This window comes from Phyllostomus discolor, chromosome 1 (assembly GCF_004126475.2).
Source record: "Phyllostomus discolor isolate MPI-MPIP mPhyDis1 chromosome 1, mPhyDis1.pri.v3, whole genome shotgun sequence".
In the NCBI taxonomy this organism is placed as follows: Eukaryota; Metazoa; Chordata; class Mammalia; order Chiroptera; family Phyllostomidae; genus Phyllostomus; species Phyllostomus discolor.
The window spans coordinates 127,861,745-127,878,953 of record NC_040903.2 but is presented as its reverse complement, the minus strand read 5'-3'; the positions used below and the strand labels follow the sequence as shown (position 1 = coordinate 127,878,953).

Genomic DNA, 17,209 nt, shown 5'->3' with positions numbered 1-17,209 from the left:
ATAGTCATATTTGCTATTTATAACTACCTTCTTTACTACACATTCCATGTTCCATTTGCCATGGGCAAGCAGTTCAGATGCTTATGGTTCATAGGCTGGTGGGATGACCTGAAATTTCACTTCTAAAGGGTCTTGGTCATTACCACTCAGACAGGTAATGATAATAGAGGGCTATTTGAGTTGAGTTGTAATTTTCCACTGACTTTAATCGCAGGACACAGTATTAATTAAAGAAGCCCAAAGAAATCTTCTCTGTTCCAGACATACCCTTATCACCTCCACTGTGTGGAAGAAGTGTGATTTCCCCTTGGTAAGCAGGACTAACCACCTCATTCAGTGTGTATTATAACTCCCTTCTTTATCTTTTGATACAGAGACATAAGGAGTTTAAAATGGCACAGTGGCCTTTATCGCTTTTATTCAATGGAAACTTTGTTGTGGCTCCCAATGGAAGCATCTCTCCCTTTGTACCTAAGACCTCTATACAAGAACAACTTAAGGTTGTGATGAATAGGAAGCAAATGTTTTACACTTGGATCTCTAGAGGGAATAGTAGTCCTCTTCCACTCTTTCATTCCTGGGCTTGTGTATCATGATTATGTAGGGACCGGAACCATACATCAGAAGTTCATTTAGAGCATACACACCTTCCTTGAGCACATTGTGCCAACCATGCAAGTTATTGAGACATAGATAACATTGTCAATGAGTCTTCAAAAGGCCATTTCACCATTCTGTCAAGATGCCTGTTTAAGAATAATGGGGAACCTGGTAAGACCAGTGAATTCCATGAGTGTGGGCACTTTGCCACATTTCATTTGCTGTGAAATCATTTCCTTGAGCAGAAATAATGCTGCATGGAATACTGTGACAGTGGACAAAACTTCCTGTAAGTCCACAGAGAGTAGTTAGCCTAAGCATATTTTCATGTAAAGCAAATCCACAGCTAGAGTGTCAATTCTAGTAAAAACAAAGCCTTGCTCCTCTTAAGATGGAAGCAGTTCTATGGATATAATCAACCTACCACCAGACCCTAGGGAATGGTCCCTTATCAGAAACTCAGTGTTGGTCTCCACACTGGCAGATCAGGTACTCAGCAATGACTCTGCCTAGATAGGCCTTGGTGAGTGAGACCCATGCATAATCTCCATCCTTGCCACCATGGTCACTTTGTTTAAGTTGTCATTGAGTGATGATGGGACTACCTGGGGAAAAAAACTAACTGGCATTCACAGAATATGTCATCATATGCATTTGATTATCAGATTTTTCCCTTGATGTACATTCTCATGGGGAACAAATATCTTTACATTTATTGCCTATTTGGAAAGGCCTATCTACATGTTAATTCCCCAGGCTTCCTTATCACCAACTTTTCAATCATGTTCCTTCCAATCCTCTGACCATTCAGCTCAAGCATTGGCCATATTGATACAAAGCTGTGTTGGGACAGCACTGCCTGGTTTCAGAAGCTGTAACCCCCGCCAAGGCTAAGGCTGAGGGAGTGACCTTGGCCTGTAAGCCACTAAGGAGACAAAAGCTTATCTCCCTGTCAGGAGCACTGCTTCTGCTCCTTTTACTTCATCCATAACTGGCTCCCAATGCTTGGTCGGTTAGCCAATGACGGGTAAGATTCTCCAAGAAGGGAACAACCTAAGACAGGCATGATCACGTGAAAGGCCCCCAAGGAAGGACTTTGAGGGTTACAGCAAAAGGGGGTGATGGATCCTCGCACTTCGGCTTTGACAAAGCCTTAATCCTCATTCCATCTGCAAGAAGTATCCTAATCTCTTGGCTGCTTTACTTCCCCTGCCTGTTTTAAGCCTAAGCCGATGCCTTAAGGATGAAACAACAACAGAGGGTGGTGCAGCCCTGTGCTGGAAAGGGTGGGTTCCCCGGGTGATCAGGCCTAAGAAAGAATATGTAAAATCCTGTGAAAACTGCTTTGTTTAGAATGCTCTCAATTAAATGATAAGGGTCCAAGCAAGAAGTAAGTTTGTTCCTCAAAGTTTTACAGCCCTTTAGCTACCTGACCCTGACTCAAAATAGGCCCTCAGAGTTCTTTGTTATCTATTGTTTGATCCTTACTGCCTAACAATGATTAATGAGCTTTATCTGTATTCCTGTGCAAATGAACCCAATAAAAGCCCACTGAGGAATAGGCTCTTGGCCCTTCTCTTTGAGAGATTGGCCACCTTTCCTCCCCAAGTAGATCATGTCTTGGTAGACTTATTCTCTCATCCATGGCAGCCGGGCGGGGGGGGAGGTGCTGTGGAAGGACCCCCCCCCCCGCCCAAACAAAACTGTACCTCTTACCATATCTCCTTGCAATGAGGAATTTAAAAAAAAAAAGCATAATACTGAAAGTTCTTCTCACTGGGAGGAGAAGAACCAGATTTTCCTTCACTTCTTTCCTTCAGGGATGTCCCAGAAGGAGCCTGCAGTGTTACAGCTATCTGCTTTTGGGTGGTTCCAACATATCAGGCACAGCTGTCTATAAACTAGACTAGGCCAAGTTTTCTCTGCATTAGTCATTTGTTTATAGGGAGCCCTCCATGAGGCCACAGATATTCCTGCAAAGGAGAAAGTAATGCTGTAAGAGCAGCAATGATAGGCATTTGGGCTTCTTCCTCATGTAACTTACTGATGCCTTCAGGACCTCTCAAACTCATTATCACTTGATAATACAGTGCTTGATGGGTCATCAATAATGGGCAATTCAGGTGACATGATATTTTTCTGGCCTGTGGTTAAGCATTCAGTCTCTACTAAAGCCAAGTAGCTAGCCAAAAGTTGTTTCTAAAAGGAATAGTTATCCTCAAAGGATAGCAAAGCTTTTCTCCAAAACTTTTAGAGACTGGGGCCTATGGGGACCTGCTAAAGACAACAAATGTTCTTTCATTATGCTACTGCCACTTCAAGCACCATTGGATCTACAAGATTACACAGTTTAAGAGGCACACATTATGCATGGCAGCCTGGCTCTATTGCAGAGCTTTTTCTTATTCTGAGCCCCATTCAGAATGAATTGCTCTTTTGATTACTTGATAAATAGGATAGAATATGAAAAATATGTTGCCTTCAAAATTCGTATAGGTCCACTCAGTAGGGTGCCGAATTTTTGGTAATAGGAGGGGTCGGATTTAACAACTTATTTTTCACCATCGAAAGGATTTCTACATGTGGACTCCTAGAAATTTCACTGAGTCTTTGGGCTTCTGAGATTTTGACATATTTATTTCCCACCCTTTCACAATCAAATGTCTTACTGATATGTGTAAGAGTCATTGTTACTTCTTGCTCAAACGCACGTCATTTCTTCTTCCCTTTCACCTTGTCAGCAATATGAAAAGAAATAGGGAGCAAAGTAATCAATATTTTTTTAGTTTCCAAGACTATAACTATGGGTAATTCCCAATATATCAGATTTTGGTATTAATAAAGTTGTATTTAATTGTACATTAAATAATTTTTATTTCTTTATAAATGAATTTTATTTAATCTCTTGGAATTTTGGTAGTTCATCAACAGTTCCTGATTCTTTAAACAATCTCTTTTGTTGAGTTTTATGATGCAGCAATCTTCTGTTTGGTCTCCTTCTTGAAATAAGCCCAATTTCTTCTCTTAGATGTCCCACTCTTAGCTCTCTTTTGGGATCTCTTCTGATTCTGCACCTTTCCCTTAGAAACTCTTATGCAGCCATATGACTTTGTATAACATTTCTAAAGGACAACTTCCAAATTTTTGTCTTCAGTTCTAGAGCTCTCTTCTTGGCATAGAATTATATTTCCAACTGTGTGTTTGGAACTGCAACACTGCTACCCAAGTCAGGATTCTGGAAGCCAACCTTGGATCAGTTATTTATTTTCTCTCATCAGAATTCATGCAGAGTCTGACTTCTGTGTATTCAGGTTACTTCTTTTCATTTCCACTACTGCCATTCTGGTTCAGGCCATATTTCTGAAAGTTACTGACCAGTTCCTAGTCTTCTACTTCCAGTAATACCTTCTTCCAGTGTATTCTTCTGCTTCAACTTATGTTTTTCCTTCCTATTACTGTAAGGATAAAATCCAAGTTTCTGTATTGCTCAATTATTAATCTAGATACAGGATGATGCACCAACCAACTGAGCTACACTGGCCAGGGCTGCCTCTGATAGTTTCTTAAGGAGGAAACTAACATGCTAAATAAGATCCAAATAGAATGAAATGCTTTCATGTCACAGAAGTTGAGGTTTATTAAGCAAAAGAGTGGATTAAAAGTATGTATGTTGGACCCTGGCTGGTGTAGCTCAGTGGATTGAGCATGGACTGTGAACCAAAAGGTCACTGGTTATATTCTTAGTCAGGGCATATGCCTGGGTTGTGGGCCAGGTCCCCAGCAGGGACCACATGAGTGTCAACCACACATTGACATTTTTCTCCCTCTCTTTCTCCCTCTTTTTCCCTCTCTCTAAAAATAAATTTAAAAATCTTTAAAAAATGTATGAATGTTGGAAACAACCCTGCCTGGTTTCAGAAGCTGTAACCCCCCCATGGCTAAGGCTGAGTGAGAGACCTTGGGACCCTAAGCCACTAAGCAGACAAAGCTTATCTCCCTGGTAGGGGCACCACCTCTGCCCCCTTTACTTCACCCTGCTTGGCCCTGAGCAGATGACTAGTTAGCCAATGACAAGTAAAATTCCTCTAGGGAAGTATGACCTAAGACAGGCATGGTCATGGAGGGGCCTTCATAGAAGGTCTTAGGGGGGGCTATAGAAAAGGGGGGCGATGGACCCTCACCCCTCAGCTTTGACATAGCCTGAGTCCTCATTCTGTCTGTAAGAAGTCTCCTAATCTCTTGGTTGCCTTACCTCCCCTGCCTGAATGAAACCTGAAACAATGTAGGAGGTGGTGCGCCCCATGCTGGAAAGGGCGGGTTCCCTGGGGTGATCAGGCCTAAGAAAGAATGCATAAAATCCTGTAAATCTGCTTTGCTAATACACTCAATTTAAATGATAAGGGTCCAAGCATGAAATGAGTTTGTTTCCCCAAAGTTTTATGGTCCTCTAGCTATCTGACTGTGATTCAAAATAACCCCTCATAGTTCTTTAAATGTTATCTTTTGTTTGATCATTACTGCCTGACAATGATTGATGAGCTTTATGTATAAGCCCTGAATTGAGGAAAAGGCACCTGGTCCTTCTCCTTTGAGAGATCGGCCACCTTTCCTCCCCAAGCAGATCATGTCTTGGTAAACTTATTCTCATCCATGGTGGACAGGGTGGGTTCTGTGTGCAGAGTGCCCCCCACATATGTACATGTTATTATATAACAAAGTGAGGTTTTGAGAATTTAGTTTAAGAGCAGTAAGTTTTTAGTTTTCTCTAGGGTTCTAAAAGGGTTCAATCTTTAAGACTATATCATGTGAAGTATAGATTTTAAAACAATATTTCTAGTGGAGTATATTAATTTCTTAATAATATATTCTAAGAGAAAATTAAAACTATTAAATGCCTAGAAGCATAAATTTGATGATAAAAGGACTTCACGTTGTGTGATATAATTATTGCAAGTAACAGAGTATTCAAGCTTGACACTTTTGTTTTTTTAGGGCCTAGAGTGCTGGGAACAGAAATTATATATATCTATGGGTCCTTAGGAAGTTTACTTTGAATCCTTGTCTCCTGATTGAGGGGCCAAATTATTAGAACCATCAAAAATTATTTAAGGAAAAAATGGTAAAAATGCTAATCATCATTTAAATATTAAATTTTATATAAGGGTAGAAATCCAAATATTATTTAAGAATTTAAAAACCTATTTAGTTTAAAGGTCAACAAATAAATGGAAATCACAGGAAATTGCAAATACTTCAATGACCTTACTAGAAACAGAATTGGAACACATTTACTTAACACTTATTAGAACCATGCCTGATTCTTCTTGTACTTTTTAGAGCAAACATAATTGTTCCTGCTGCTTTGACATTTTTACTATTTTATATGTCTCATCAGTTTAAAACATTTACTTCTGTGACAGCTGAACCATTGAGCAAATTGGTTCTTCAGATCAATATTCTTGTTCCAAAAAGGAAGAAGTCATGCACAGGTGCCTGGCAACGTTTATTCATTGAAAGCAGTTCATCTACTACTGTTGATTGTTGGCAAAGTGACACTCCATTTTAGGTCTTTAATCATTTAAAACCATTTTCTAAGAAAACTACAAGTTGAAAAGAGAGAGCAAGCTCAATGTAGTATTAAATAAAAATGGCCAATCAGTCAACACAAACACCCTCTCTTCACAGCAATCAGCAACAGCTGTATCCCAATTAAGACTATGATTTTGCAGGTGCTCACAGAAGTCTATGTCAAAATAAATCCACTTATTTAAAATATTTTGAAGCATTATAAAGTCTTTATAGCTAAGTTCAAGCAAAATAATTTGTAGTGTTTTTCAGACAACTTATTTATAAATGTCAAGATTCTTGGGTAAAGAAGGAAATGAGATCAAAACAAGATGTCATTGGAAAAACATCATTCTCTTATTAGCTGTGAAGATAGACAGCAAAGAGGAGTTTGAACAGCACTACACATAACTGGTGGAAACAGATGCCACCCTATTCAATGTTTTCTCTACTGTTTACAGGAAATGATTCATTTTTAATTACCCAGTTCCATCAAATGTGTGTATGTCATAACATATGCACTTAAGATCATTCCTCTTAAAATATTTTAATTGGATTTTAATAAGTATTGTGTGTATATAAATTCTAAAATAGTTATTTTAAATTTTTCTCTATGAAAGAATTTCAGGGTAATGTTATAAATACATATTCCTCTACATAGCTTCCAGGCATGCAGATTTTGTAAGTGTATTGTTAATTTGTCCAAGAAATCTACATTTTTATCAAATACACCTAGTAATTATGATGCAGATATCCTATTCAGACAGAATTTTGAGGAAATCTGCTCTAAATTTGTTCACACAGAGTTTTCAAATTTTTAAAAATATTTGTACTTTAAAATATTGATTTCAAAGGAACATATGCTTCCATACAAAAGGTAGCTTTGTCTCTCCGAGTCCACTCACCAGTATAATGATATATATGTTTTTTAAACAGACATTATCATGAATGTGTACTTATCTGAAGCACTAGAAAGTTGTAAAATTTAATTATTTAATGTTTGCATGACTCTTGGAAGATCAGATATTTTGTTATAGAGCTAAATATTATTGTAGCTATTAAACACTTGTTATATTTTAGAGTTTGCAACATTTGACAACAGCCTATGAAATTATTCCTTAAAAAATGTATAAAGTATCTGAATTATACATATCATACAGGGTGGCAGGGTGAATGATTTATTGTAAGAGAAGAGTTTTAGTTGTTCTTACTACTTTTGAATGGTATTAATATGTTTAAAATAAATTTAATTAAAAATTAGAGTAGCCACAATTTGAGTTACAGCAGAGTTTTGAACAGAAAGATGGAAAACACAAACAATAAAATTATTACAATGAAGTACACAGAGGAAACAATGGGCAGTCTAGAGTTTTCTATGTAGAGAAAAGATTCAAAAATCATTTAAAATCATATTCTACAACTTCTGCAGGTATAAAGGTAAATTACTATACCTACTTATTTATGTCACATTTTAATTGGAGTATAACATATTTTTATTTAAGTGTAAAGTAGACCAATTATAAGTACAAATTTGATGACATTTTTCAGCTGTAAACATACTCATGTAAGCAAACTCAGATCAAAGGATAGAGTATGTTATAATATCTATATAGAAAGTCACTAATTATTTTTTGTTCTTTTTATTGTTAAATTACAGTAATTCTTAATATACACTAATATATATTCAAAGTCACTAATTCCTGTTTTTTTAGATTTTATTTAATGTTTAGAGAAAGGAGGAGGGTGAGAGAAAGAGAAACATCAATGTGCATGGGAAACCAGTTGGTTGCCTCTCACACATACCTAACTGAAGATGTGGCCCACAACCCAGGTACCTGCCCAGACCAGAAATTGAATCAGTGACCTTAGGGTTTGTGGGATGATGCCCATCCTACTAAGCATTACCAGTCAGAGCCAAAGTCACTAATTCTTAATTCTACTTTTTATAACTTAGTTTCCAATGCATTGGTTGAATTATTAGTTTCAGATGTTATGAACATTTCAATAAAAATATTATTATAATACATTTTAATAGATTTTCTGATTTTTTGTAAAATGTTCTATATTTTAATATATCTTAAAATATTAATTATAGTTATTTAACATCTTTGTTCAATAATTTCCAAGTGTGCATTACCTATGGGTGTGTTTTCTTTATCTGTTTTAACTCTTGAATTTAGTCATTAGTATTTGTTTTTATTGTCTTGTAATTTATTATATGCCAAATATTGTGTTTAAAAATATTGAGGGCCTCTGGGATTCTGTTAACTTCCTCCATAATACTTAAAATTTTATTCTAGTATGTAAACGGAAGAAATGTAGATTGAGAGAGATTTATTTATACTTTATACTCTGTTTCCAAACTGAAACCTTTCAGTAGTCATACATGATGGTATGGAGTGCCTGTTATGATGCCTTTACCATTGTGTCCCTAACTCCAATTTCTGTGTCTACATCCATTGAGATTGCCAACAATTATCCTTAGCATTTTTAGCTTTTTTTAAAGATTTTATTTATTTTTATCTTTAGAGAGGGAAGGGAGGGAGATAGAGAGAAACATCAATGTGCAGTTGCTGGGGGTTATAGCCTGCAACCCAGGCATGTACCCTGGCTGGGAATTGAACCTGCGACACTTTGGTTCACAGCCTGAACTCAATCCACTGAGCTATGCCAGCCAGGGCCCATTTTTAGCTTTTTAACATCTGTTCTCTGCTTTGTTTCTGAGAGTCTTGCAATCACACACATGGATCTTACAAGTCACTGCATATCTTGAGGAGTAATTGCATACAGAATGGCTCACTTTGTATTTCACACTTCTTTTGTATTTTACTTTTTAAAAAGATTTTATTTATCCATTTCTATACAGAGGGGAAGGGAGGGAGAAAAAGAGGGAGAGAAACATCAATGTATGGTTGCCTCTCACACACACCCCCACTGGGGGCCGGGTCTGCAACCCAGGCATGTGTCCTGACTGGGAATTGATTGGGAAACCCTTCAATTTTCAGGCTGGTGCTCAATCCACTAAGTTATACCAACCAGAGCTTCTTCTGTATTTTAGACGTCCTTCTTTAAGTTTTCAGCAAGTGTTGGCCAGGTTTCCTTCAAAATGCTTCCTCCCCACACTCTTCCTCCTTCCTATCTGGGGTATGATTTTGTGTGTTTGTATGTGTATGCTTTACAACTCTATTAGTTGATTTCTAGTTTCTGTAATGAGCAAGCAAGCTGCAATTATTTAGTGGTTTAAAATGTCTATTCATTCTGTAATCATGTAACAATAAAATACATTTATTCCTGGTTAATGAGAAATAGCCATTCAAGAATCCAGGCTTTTCAGTCTTATGATTCTGGCATCTGAGAGCCTAGGAGTTAGTTATTTACTTTTATGAAGTTTTATTTCATTAAAAAATTGGCCAGAAAACCAAATAAAGCACAGTTTTCTTTTTTCTTCAATTTTTTAACTATTCTTCTTCTTACTATTCTGTAATAGAAAAATCAGTCTGTTTGAATTAGGCAATGATCAAATAATACTAATTTATAGGATGATTTCAGCATGGATATATATGAAAAAATAAAAATTAGGATGTTGAAATGGAATTACATGGTGGGAATGGTATTGGCAAGTCTTCCTAGATAGATGTACTTTCAGAAAACCCAAATAAAAAATAAAAGTGGGGGAAAAAGACAATAGCAGAAAACTGTCATGATATAATTCTAATTTTATAAAACTATACATATACACACAAAATTATAAGATTTTAATAGTATCTATTACATATGTCCACATTAAAATGTTAAATTAAAAATTCAACATAAAAACAGTTTTATTTTTTAAATGACTAAATAAGAGCTCTATAAGATTTAAACTAAGCTGTCTCCATCCTTTCCACTCATGTTCAAGACCATTCAAATGCCATTGCCTTTTCTATATCTCTATTCTAACACTTATCTCATGTGGCAGTGCACATAAATATGTCTGACACTACATTTTTCAGTGCCTTTAGGAAAGGTGTATTTAATTTGATGCTTATGTCTTCAGGATTTAGCATTTGGTCATTTTGTAGATAGTGATTTAAAATACTGAAAGTTTTGTTGAAAATTTCAACACTTAATAGGAAAGATGATTATGTCTCTGTATGCTTTATGCCATTACGAAAAATGTATTTTATACAAGTACATGTAATTTTGCCCTTCAACAAATAAGAATGACATGTAATTACTTTTTGCTGCTGTTTATAAAGGACAGTCAAGATTACTATCCTGCTTTAAAAAAAGTTTATTTGCTTTTACAGGCAATACATTATATTTACACAATGAATTTTAGATTATACTAAAAAAGTCTATTATTTTTGGAAATCTGCATCTTTGGTATATTTTATCTCAATTGTAAAATACATTTAATCACTCTCAATGGTAACTGTTTCTTCTAGAGAAATTGGAATGGATGGCAACTGAGTAATAAGATAAATTATTAGTTGTCAGGATACTATATTAGTAAGAAAAAGACCATAGAACTTGAAATTTGGCAGTAATAGAACCATGTAAATGACTTCTAGCAAAGCTTGACATTTTGAGGTTCCATCATAAACTTTATATTTTCTCCAATATATTTCATTGCAATATAAAAGCTAAATACAGGAGGAAATGATATGGCACATTATTTTTAAAGTATATTTTACTGAGTATGCTACTACAGTTGTCTGAATTTCCCCCCTTTGTCACCCTCTGCCCGGTATCCCCCTTCCCTCTAGCACTCCCCCTCTTAGTTCTGACACATTGTTTTAACAGTATTTTTGAGATAAATATTTTGTATATCTCTGATAGTGTCTTTAGGAAAGTAAAATGTAGATATGTATTTTTATGGCAAAGTCATTAGTATCTTACCAATTTCAAGAGGAAGGAATATCATAAGAACTATCAAGAACAGGAAATAACATGCTACAATATAGAAATATTGGGAGAATTTCTGAATTTCAATGAAAAAAAACACAAATTTGAGCTGAATCATACAAGTGTATCAATTTTAAAGGAGAAATTGAGTCAAATATTTGCCACAAGCAGAGTCATGTCATACCCATCCTATATAAAATGTCTTACGTTTTTAAGACATTGCAAAATTACTTACTGATTTTCAAGTTTTTTTCTAACATTTCATTCTCAGTGACATAATTATACCCAAACTATTTTTTTTAAATAAAGATGATTTTAAAAATTGACTATCATTGCCTGTTTAGGACATTTTACTTTGCTTTCTGGTGTAAATGAATAAAAAGAAAGCAATCCATTTGAAATAACATTGTGAGTTTGATCAGCATTGTTACAAAGGAAATAGGATTTTTCTACTCTAAACATTTGGATTTATTTGATACTTAATTTTGTAATTGTGTTTATTATCTTGGTTCTTTGTTATATTCATAAAGTTTTTAACATGGATATATATGATTATAATAACAGTATTGATGTCATTGAGGAGAATGGTAAACTAACCATGTTGAAACTTTTATGATTTTCTAGCCACTCTAAGAATACATTTAAATAATTCATTTACATTTTTAGCACTGTGCCTGGCATAGTAAGCACTCAATATGTTCTGTTATTTTTGTTCAGAAAATGTCATTTTCCTAATTTTCATATTTCTTTTGTTTCTTCAAAATAATTACATTAATAAAATAATATAATGTAATGTTTTTATTTAATTAAAAGTATAGCATAGATAGTACTTAGAATTTTGATGCTTAAAATTATTTCTCTTTTCTATAATAAACACTCTTCAGGCTATGGATAATTATTTTCTGTCTGTTTTCTTCTATTAAGACCAGTCTTTGCATCCTCACTTCAAACGATCATCAGTGTGACCTTAGAAAAAAACATGTTTTTATTTTATCTTTTGTATTTGGAGCTGTATCTTTATCATTTTTGTTATTGAATTTTTCTTTCAACATAAGCTTTTTACTTCCATAATTTTGCTATATTGTTTAATAAAAGACATTTGAAATAAAAATTACTTTTTTGATTGCTTCTCAGCCTTTTGGCTAAGATCAAATGTAGTATCTATTCTTATCAGTTTAATAAAATTACTTTTTTGAAATACATAAAAAATTATAGTTATTACTGTATTTCTAAATTTCTGCCCAAAAGAATGATATTAACATTCTTTTCCACCTGTAAAGTACAAGAGCAATTATTTCATTGAATTTTATTGGATTCAGTATTTTTGTTACTCCTAATCATTCTTTATTAGTGACTAAAATGAAAAAAATAATGTTTATTTGATTACTTGGGAAGTTACAAATAGTTCCATGAAACTTTGGTACTTTTATTTTTACAGAAATTATCTGAATAAAGTGTGTTCATTTTGAATGAATATACTCCTATCACCAATAAACATCTATTCATTCAACCAATATTACCACCTATTGTATGTACAATATACTATTCTAGGAGCTATAAATAAAGAAGTGAACATAATCAGTGAAAATGTCTGCCCTCATAGACTTACCAATGCTAAACTAAGTAAGCAGTGTCAATTATTTTAGATGTTAATAGGTGCTGTGGAATATAAAGGTTTCTTAAGAAATGCCTGTCTCAGAAATTGATTTTAGGTATGATGCAGTTAGCCATGTGGATATCTGGGAAAGTAAAGTTCTAGTGTGAGTGGAGACCATGTGGATGGAAACTTGGAAACAATTTTACTCAATGTGAAATAGGAGTAACAAAAAATCCGATGAATTGTAGTGAAGTTAATGAAGTGTAGGGCATTAGACAATGACAGCAGAAAAGTAATATGTGACCAGATGTTGTGGTTACTCTGTGTCAGTGGGATAGACTGACACAGAATTTTGTTTCAGATGTTGAACTGGTGATGCTACACACATGGCAATTAAGTATAAATTCATTATTCAACATCGTGTAGCCTTCTGGGGAGAGCAGGGTGTGCTCCCAAGTGGAATTGAAAGTCCCTTGAGAGAGCAGGACGGAACAAATGGTTTGGTTTTTATGGTGTTTAAAGAGCAGGGATGAGGCAAGCATTCCTGTGCATGAAGGTGGGGCTTACATGGCTTGAACTTCCTGCCTGTGCTAGGGAGAGAGCATACCAGCTCTCTTATCAGTTTGCCCAGATGTGGAGCAAATGGCTAGAAAGGAGGGTGGAAATCAAAGTTTGTCAGCAGTCAAACATCAAGAATGAATTATACCATACCATGCAGATTTTAAATCATAGTTAGGTATTTGAAGGTATTGAGCAAGCAGTACCATGATGTAATTTGGTAATTCTACCTTGAACATTAATCTGCTGTGTTGAAAACTGAAAGTAAAGGAAGATGCATGGAAGCCAGACATAGTATTTGCTTTACTTTAGTGAAAGATGGTAATGGCTCAGGATGGTAAGTTAGCAGTGGGGATGGTAGGAACTGACTGGGTTAAGAATATATTTTGAAAATAGGACTGGCAGGATGTGTTCATGAAATAAACATGCTGCTAGAAGGAAAAATGTTTGCCCCTGACAACTTGGGAAGATGAGACTGATGACAACTGGTACAAACAGGTCTGAGGGAAAGCAAATAAGAAGCTGCATTTGGCCCCTAAGTTAAATAAAGAAGACTTTGATGTATAAATGAGGGAAAGGTGGGCTAGTGATGTACAAGTGAAATATATTAGCACAGTGACACTATTCAAAGCCATGGAATTGGATGAGAAATTATGTAAATGTCCATAAATAAAAAAATATAAAGCTATATAAGAACTGACCCATGACACCAGCATTCCTAAATTCAGGCATCAGGTTGATGCTAATGAACTAGCAAAGAAAACTGAGGGGGGCATAGAGTTAGGAATAGAGGAGGATCTAGGGCATCCAGAAGAAAAAGTGTGTCAAGGAAAGAACTATGAACTGTACTGAATACTATTAAATCAAATCAGATGAGGCCAGAGGATTGACTATTGGCTTTCATCCCCAGTAGCCACTGATGGTCTTGACAAGGAAGCTTCCAGTGGAGTGATGAGAATAAACTTTACCTGGAGTAAATTCAAGAGAAAGTAGAAATAGAAAACATGAAGTTTTGTTCTGAGGAAGAACTTTGATCTAAAGGATTGAATACATGGATGGTGGGGGGAGGAGGTATAAGGGGACTAAATGTTAATTGTAAAAAAACAAAACAATAAAAATGAAAGAAAAATGTTAGTGTTTGTTTTAATCAGTGAGAAATACATATACTTGCATAGTTTTACTTATAAAAAAGTTTTTTCTAATCTACTATATTACGTTTTTAAAAAAGTTTTTCAGACTAGTAGAGTAGGATTATTTTCATTGTTTTAGTGTTTTATTTCCAGCTTAAATAAGGAGCTTCTGACATGTCAAAAATATCTTTGTTCTTCTCATCACGGGCAAAAATTAAATAAAATAAATTTCACCTCCTGCTGAGATAATTGTACCATAAGAATTCTAATATATAAGTATATAAGTAACTGAATCTAGAGTGTAAACAGAAGGAACTACAAGTAAACATTGCAATATCAGAGTTTGGCTCTTTAACTGATATTTTTTAAGATTTATAAAATAAAAACTGCTATTTTGAATGAGGTGAATAAAATTAAATGAGTGCAAGTGCATAATTTAAGTAGAAAAATGCAATAGAATTAAAGTCATTGTGAAGAAATGCTGGAAATTAAATTAGCACAAGGAAAAACTTTATTTTTAATAATTTAGTTAGTCTATAAATGGAATATAAATTTATGCATGATAAATATTCTTATAAGCACTTTTGAAAAAGTAGACTGCAAGACCTATTATCTTAAAAACACATCTCAATTGTAGGAATTTTAATTTATGTATCATTGGTAAAAGGCAAAAGATTTATTTGGTCCGAATAGAAATGAGAATATTGACTGACTAGAGGGAATGGGGAAGAGGGGTAATGAGGGAAAGAGGGAAAAGGGTCCAGTCAAAGGACATGTATGAAGGACCTATAGTAACGGACAATAGGACAGGGATTGACTGAGGCAGCAGAGGGGGAGGGGCAGGAGAGAACAATGGGAGGAAAATTGAAACAACTGTAATTGAACAACAATAAAAAAGGAAGAAAGAAAAAGCAGACTGAGATCAGAGCCATAAAGAAAAAAAGGAATCATTGAGAAATATACATGATCCCAACTATCTTCCCCCATTAGGAGAATTTGTGAATTCATTTGTGGGTTAAAATCTGATTTTAATAAAAATCTGGGTAGATAACAACACACAAACTTGTCGAATATATTGAATATGGTCTGAGTGACAATTTGAGCATCTGTAGAAAGCATAAAGGATGGGTCATAGTTTTTAGGATTTAATGTGTGGGAAGGAAGTAATTTTAGATATAAACACTATTGGACAGATATATTTTCTGAAGTAAAAACTTATGATCACTAAACCCAGGACAGAGTGGTACTAAGATGAATACGTAAAGAGGAGAAAGATCAATTATAAATAAATTGTTCTGTTTTAAAAATTAGCCTAAGCATACAATATTAACTTCTTGTAAGGTAACTTTGTTGTTGTTGTTTTGTTTTGTTTTGAATGCCACTGATCAGGATGCATCTATTTTTAGGGGCATTTGGATTTGATCAGGACTCTGGATCTAGAAGTAACTTTAAAATTGTTGAAATTATATCATATTATGTAACAAAACACACCACAAATTTTAAGTTTGTATCATCAATTAGATAAAGATTAAGGATTTATGTTTTATAATGAGAAGTTTATGTAAGAATGACTGACCAAATGCAAACACATTTCAGATTTGTATACAGAGTAGGTGTCAAAACTACCTGAAAAAGTATTGAAAAGTAGGTGCTCAAAGTGATAATAATTAGCGGTAATTGCTATTGTACTGAACATGAAGTCTAGTAATTTCTATTATAGTACCTATTTTACATGTACTGCAGAATTCTATGAAAAATCTAATCATTCATTTGAGTTTCCATGCCTTGGAAAAAGAAATGGAAACAAAAGCATATGTATCTTTTTATTTTGGAAAGCCAATACATTTAATATTTAAAACATTGTATTAAAAATCTTTTAATATGTATATAATTTTTCATTCATCCATAGACATAAAAATGAATAGAAATAGACTTTATTTTTTACCACTTTCTAGTTCAAGTTATCTATTAGCTATTTACAAAACTTCATGTAATAATAGAATATTAGGGTTTTAAGAAAAATTAAGCTTTTATAATGCCATAATCTTGCATATTTTTAATGCTAAGACTGCCATATAAAATTTATAAAGTACATACCCATTGATAAAAAGAGGAAGGATAGGAAGACTTCACTGATGTTTATTTCATAAATCTATTTAACATTTTAATGCATATTGCCTAAAGATGGAAAGTAATATAATCATTTTTTTCTTAATGCATTTTACCATGAAATGTTTGGTCTTATAGTTTTCTGAGGAATTTATGAACCCTTTTCATCCTTCCCCCAAATCTGAATTTCTTTTATGCACTATTTTATATAAAAAGTACTTCCTATATGTACTTTTTACAGTTTTGAGATTTTCAATTACAGCAAGTCAGATTTGTAAAGAAGGAGAATGGAACTAACTAGAAAAAAGATACAAAATGGAAACCTAGAAATTTCTGCAACCAGGCCCTGGAAAGGTAAAGCCAATTGTGGGGATTTAATACTGAATTTTGGCATTGCATTCTGCAATCTTTTGTTTTGGATGTCTGTGATGTATAGATTAGAGGCTCTTACAAGGTGAAGTCATATTCAGAGGTATTCTACAAAAATCTATTATGAAAGTTGTCATTGTCATGGAAACAAGTAGTCTGTTAAAACATAATATATCTGTACAAGTGAGAATTTTCCTCAGGTTGATTAGTAATTCAAGTAAATCAAACTTTCATAATACAAGTATTTTTGTGTTCTGAACACGTGAAAAATAAATGCAGTACTGAAAGATACATGGAGCCTCCAGTATTATTCAGTGGACGTTCCACACAAACATGTGGTGGCTTTGAATACACAGGGTCCTGCAGAAGAAAGGCCTCCTTGAGTGGGGTTGGG

At 34.3% G+C, this 17,209-nt stretch overlaps 1 pseudogene; it reads left to right on the top strand.

Moving 5' to 3' along the window:
• Positions 1 to 12,174: 12,174 nt before the first annotated feature.
• LOC114493496 lies at positions 12,175 to 12,279 on the top strand (annotated as a pseudogene).
• Positions 12,280 to 17,209: the final 4,930 nt, after the last annotated feature.